This window comes from Mauremys reevesii, linkage group 4 (assembly GCF_016161935.1).
Source record: "Mauremys reevesii isolate NIE-2019 linkage group 4, ASM1616193v1, whole genome shotgun sequence".
Classification (NCBI taxonomy): domain Eukaryota; kingdom Metazoa; phylum Chordata; order Testudines; family Geoemydidae; genus Mauremys; species Mauremys reevesii.
This window is the reverse complement of record NC_052626.1, coordinates 141,403,094-141,409,147: the sequence shown is the minus strand read 5'-3', so window position 1 is coordinate 141,409,147 and position 6,054 is coordinate 141,403,094.

The window sequence follows — 6,054 nt, the reverse complement described above, 5'->3', positions numbered from 1 at the left end:
TTCCATCTAAATTACACCAAAGCAGTGTAGTATCAGGCCGTTAAGAAGGCTCCTGTCCTAAAGCACCCACCATCACCAGCTAAAGAAACAGATCGTCAGATCTCTAAAGAAAACCTTGTTCAACATGTTCTGTCTGGCAAGAAACCACTTAGCAGCAGTTGTGGTTGTGAGATCGATAAGTCTCTTGTTTTGCCATTGGGGTCCCCACTTCTCTATTGTTTATCTGTAGGGTCTGTCTGGTTCTTTGATTGTTTCTGTCTGTTGCATAACTAATTTTTCAAGATTTAAATCAGCTAAGGTGGTTGGGTCCGACTGGGTGAAGAATTGTTTCGTAATGGGCTGGGATCGGTGAAAAATACCGTTCTGTAGGACTTCCGTTTACAGTGACTGGGTGAGGTACAGCTGAGCAGGACTCAAGTTTCACTCACTGTAGAAACTGGGCTCCAAAGGGAAGTTCTCTGAAACCCAACTCCAGGACCCAGCCCAGGATCAGAGCTGCCAGACCCAACACCCTGCCAAGCATAATCGTGCAGAAGCTGGAGTCCCCAGACGATCTACTCTTGACGGGCCACCAATGGTGGTGGTGTGCAGCATAGGGTGGGCTGTGGGAGGGTGTTTGTGATGTGTTTAGGGAGAATCTCTGGCCACCGGCAACAGGCAGTGTGGCATAGGGTGGGGAGACCGAGCGGATCTTTATCCCTGAAAGATTCCTGGTACTTTCTCATAGAGCTTGAATCTCCCAGGGAAACAGGGAGACCCAAAGGGCAGTGGGAGTGAGGCGCCGATCCACACTCACCTAGTCTCTGTGGTTTGTCAGCGGCTTAGCTCAGACCACAGAAACTTTGTGCGTGTGTGGAGAGAGTGTCTCCCCTCCACAGGTCGGGTCGGGGAGGCCTGAGAGCATAGAGATGATGGGGTGTGTTGGGGCCAGAGTGTCTCATGGGGTGCAGTGCAGCAGGGGCTGGGCCACGGGGCTCATAGGGGAGGCTGCAGAGATGACTGTCTCCGACTGCCCTCCCCGCCCCCGGCGACATGGGAACCAGGGCCCTCAAGCCTGCTCCTGCCTGGGGCTCATATGGGCTCCGAGCTGTGACACTGTTGAGGGTGTTAACAAGGGTGTTTCCCCGCCACACGTTCTGGGGGGGCTGCCTGATCACGGGGCTCTGGTACAATTGTCCCCCTTCTCCCTTCTCTTGTCAGATGTCAGATCTCGGCACGGTTAGCAATTGGTTGCTAACACTGAAAGGTGACTGGGGTAGGGACGTGGGGGGTAAATCCCTGGGATTGTAGAATGCTTCTGAGAAGGTTTTAGTAACAGGCAATGTAGGAACAACGACCTCTGAGCTTAGCTAATCAAGCCCACATGCTTCGTTACTCCTGACCACCTTGAACGCTGTCACAGTATTGCCCCTGCCCAGGTGACAGAGGCGAATCTGATTGGGCCGGTACAGTCTGATCCAGACGCTGTGCTGCTGTAGTGTTGTAGTGTAGACACTTGCTAGAAGGATGGAAGGGATTTTCTGTTGCTGGAGTTAATCCGCCTCTCCGAGAGGTGGTAGCTAGATCGACGGAAGAATTCTTCCACCAGCCTCCCTGTATCTACACCGGGGGTTAGGCTGCCTTAACTATGTATCGCACGCGCCTGAATTTTTCACACCTCTGAGCGACGTGATTTCAGTCGACCTAAGTTTTAGGTGTAGACCAGGCCTCACTGGCGAATATAACAGCCTTCAACCCAAGCTGGCCATGTGGAGCAAAGAGTCCACGGTTACTAATGGGCATAGAAGACTCTTGGCCTCTAGATTACAGGTTCAAATCCAGCCAGGCTTGGAACTCCAAGCCCACACCACGTGATGGCTGTTTGGTGGATCATGGGGGGAGGAGGCGGGAACAGGGAGAGTGGCTCACATATACCTTAGAGGGGCACTGCTCCTCAGGGCACCTCATGTCACCATCACAGATCTGCCAAGCAGTTGCAGCCAAGCTCTCCTCCATTCAGTACAGGAAGCTCTAAACAGTGGCAGCATTTTCACTCGCTGTTGCCCCACAGAGCGAAATGGGGAGGGGGTAGGGGTTCTGCAGCCTGAAGGCGCCTGCTCAGAGAGCTGCGAAACTTGCCCTGGGGAAAAGCTAAGCCTGGGGCCTGGCAAAGAACAGGGGCACTGCCAGGAGCCTGGACACAGGACCCCATGGAGAGCTGTAACTGCTGGGTGCTGGGTACTGCCCAGACCCTGACCGAGATCAGGCCCCATTGTGCTGGGTGCTGCATATACAACAAGCAAGAAATAGCCCCTAGGTGAAAGAGTTCACAGTCTATATGGAGAACGGTGGGCAGGGGAAACTGAGACACAGGGCTGGGATGTGACCGACCCATGGTGACATCACAGGTGGGTGCAAACCAGGTGAAGAACCCAGGTGTCCTGGCTCCCACTTGCTGTACTGCCCACTGAGCCAGCTAAACCCCATCTTAACCTCCCTGCTTGACGATTCTCCCAGGATGCACCAGGCCAAGGCCCAGCCTGAGCAGGCTACTCACCGGGGAGGTGCTGGGAGGTGCAGGGGTAACCCCGGCACTCACAGCCCTGGGGACAACTCCCCTGGGGGGAACAGGGAGATGCTCCGTCACTCAGATACTTTCAGTCCAGACTGGGGTCTCCCTCCAGAGGCTGCGCTCTGGCTCGGTCGGGGCGGGAGGCAGGAGCCCCTGGGCAGGGCCGGTGCCCGGTGTGACACAGGAGCGCAGACAGAGGGCACAATGAGCTGCCTGCTCTTGGAGTCTATGAAGCTCTGCTGGGACTAACAGCAGCTCCACAGCAGAGGCCCCACTCAGCCTCCACTCGGTGCCCCCAGGCCTCCACGTTCTCCAGAGGGTTGGAAATGGGGCTCACAGGGCCAGATGAACTCTGCCATGGGCACCAGTGCCAAGTGTGTGTGTGCTGGGGGACACTATGGGAAATGGAGGAAGCACATTTGTGCCCCAGGGCTCAGCACTGGCCAGTCCCCCCCAGGCTGAGGGGTCCCAGCGCCCCTGTTCACCGCAGGCAAGGAAGGGCCACACGCCAGGCTCTGGGTGATCGCCCCACTTCAGTCCCAGCCCCACTGGGCAGGGTCCCATGGCAGTGTGGGGATCCCTGGCTCTGAGAGGTTGCCCCCAAGGGGCAGGGGAGGGAACCCCAACACTGGCACTCAGAGAGTAGATGGCACCAGCCCGTTGGCTGCTGCCCCATTCCCTGTGACCAGGCACCCAGCACTGCGGCCTGCGGTGAAACGGCTCCAGGGTTATCAGGACGGCTCAGGTGCGGGGTCCCAGCGCGGCCGTTACTGTGTGAAATGACCTTGTGAAACCTGCCCAGCACGGTGGGGAGATGCTTATCTGCAGGGACGCCCTGAGCCAGTGCCCGGCTGACCCTGGGGGGAGGGGCAGGGGGATGTGTGTGGGGAGAGGAGAGCAGGGGCACGCAACTGACAGCAGCGCTTCTCAGTCCTGAGCTGAAGCCCTGGCCTCCCCCACCCCACAGCTCTGCCGAAGTGCCTCTGACACGCAGCACCCTGGGGCATTGGGCACTGAGGAATTGCCAGGTCAATGAGCTGGGTCCTTCCAGCCCACTGCCCGCTGTGCTATGCTGCCTGGTTCCAGGCAGGGTCCTGCCCCACTGACCAGTGTGGCACTCTCCCTGCTGGGGGAGTTTCCCGAGGGTGGGGGGGAGTGTGTTGAGGCCCCCAGAGAAGGCAGTCCCCTCCCCATCCTTCAGGCTGTGGAATTGGCCAAATCACAAACTACACTGGCGCTGTAAGGGACGTGTCAGCCCCAGAATCCCGCATCTGACAAAATGGGGCATCAGCCCAGCTGGGGTCAATGGGCCGGATCCCAGCTGGTGTAAAGCATCTTTAGCTCTGTTGACCCCAACCTCCCACTGGGGCGGCTCCCACTGAGTTGCTGTGATGTGTGTGACATTCCCCTCCACAGCTGGGCACCCAGTGCATTGGGCAGAGGCTGCTGCTGTGCCGGGGCTGGTTCCTGAGCGGCTCCAGGTCAGATCAAAGGGCTGTAGGATTTAAGACCTGAAGGGCCAATTCGGACCATCCGCTACAGTCCCTGGCATCACCTACAGCAGGGGCCCCCAGCCACTGCTGCCCCCTGCCCAGAACACCAGGGACACCAGGTCTGGAGTCAGATCCCAGGGTCAGGGTCCCACACGGCTCACACAATGCCCCTCAGTCCCAGCCCCTCCCTCCCCCAGCTCAGCACCACACCTCAGAGCCAGCCCAGCCCATCCCTCTTGGATGCACCCTCTACCACCGCGGTGAACTGCGGAGAGCCCAGCTGATGCCCCTCAATCCCAACCCGCAGCCCCCTGCTAGCCCAGCCCTAGGCTCCCCTGACCACAGCTCAGCTGGTGCCCCTCAATCCGACCCGCCACACCCTTATAACCCATCCCTGAGCTCCCCACCCCCCAACAGCTCTGCTGCTCCCCTTCAATCCCAACCCGCAGCCCCCTGCTAGCCCAGCCCTAGGCTCCCCTGACCACAGCTTAGCTGGTGCCCCTCAATCCGACCCGCCACACCCTTATAACCCAGCCCTGAGCTCCCCACCCCCCAACAGCTCTGCTGCTCCCCTTCAGTCCCAACCCACAGTCCCCTGTTAGCCCAGCCCTTGGCTCCTCCTGCCCCCTAGCTTTGCCGGTGCCCCTCAGTCCAGACCCACAGCCCCCTACTAGACTAGCCCTGGGCACCTCCCCCAGCACCAGCTCTGCCGGTGACCCTCTTTCCTGAGCCACAGCCCCCTGCTAGCCCAGCCTTTATATCCTGGGCCTCTCTACAGTGGGTCCCCGAGTGGCTGGGAGCCCAGCACTCTGCTACCATTAGGAGGGGGGTGTAACGATGCTGCCTTTGGTGGGACACTTCTGAGAGTATCAGTTTAGGACAAATTGCTTAGAGCAGGGCAGTCACAGCCCCAGGCTGGTGGTTCTCCACCTCTAAGGCACCAAACCAGCCAGATAGAGAGGACTTCAATCTCACCCCACTGGCTAACCACAAGTCACACCAGCAATTCCCTTAGACACTCCAGTCTCCCAGTATCACCACCAATGCCACTCGTCATGGGGACAAATCGTTACGAAAACCAATAACCCAGTAAAAGAAAAAAGGTTCTCCCGATCCCAAAGGACCAAGCCCCAGACCCAGGTCAATATACAAATCAGATCTTACCCACAAATCACACTGTTGCCAATCCTTTAGAATCTAAAGGTTTATTCATAAAAGGAAAAAGATAGAGATGAGAGCTAGAATTGGTTAAATGGAATCAGTTACATACAGTAATGGCAAAGTTCTTGGCTCAGGCTGGTAGCAGTGATAGAACAAGCTGCAGGTTCAAATCAAGTCTCTGGAGTACATCCCCCGCTGGGATGGGTCACTCAGTCCTTTGTTCAGAGCTTCAGTTTGTAGGAAGGTTCCTCCAGAGGTCAGAAGCCGGATTGAGGACAAAATAGAGGGGTTTTCAAGGCCTTTTATACCTTCTGCCATGTGGAAGGACACCCCTCCCTTCTTACTTTGGAAATCACAGCCGCAAGATGGAGTTTGGAGTCACATGGGCAAGTCACATGTCCTTGCATGACTCAGTTCTTTACAGGCCGACACCATTGTTTACATGTTAGTTTGAAGTTCCCAGGAAAGCTCAGATGTGGGTTGGCGTCTCCCAAACTCCATTGTCAGTTAAGTATTTCTTGATTGGGCACTTCCTGAGAATAGTCCCTTCTCAAGAAGCTGTCCAAATGCTTCACTGAGGCTACTTAGACTCAAAACACATTGAGATACAAGTACAGAGCCAATATTCATAACTTCAACTACAGTAATGATACACACATACAGACAGCCTAATCATAACCAGCAAATCATAACCTTTCCATAGACACCTCACACGACAACTTTTGTACAATATTCACTGAAAATATATAACAGTGGTTACGACAATGATCTATACGGTCACAGTTTATGTCAGTAACGTCACACGGGTGAACCCAGAACCCCGTATGGTCTGTGGGGACTTGGGGGCAC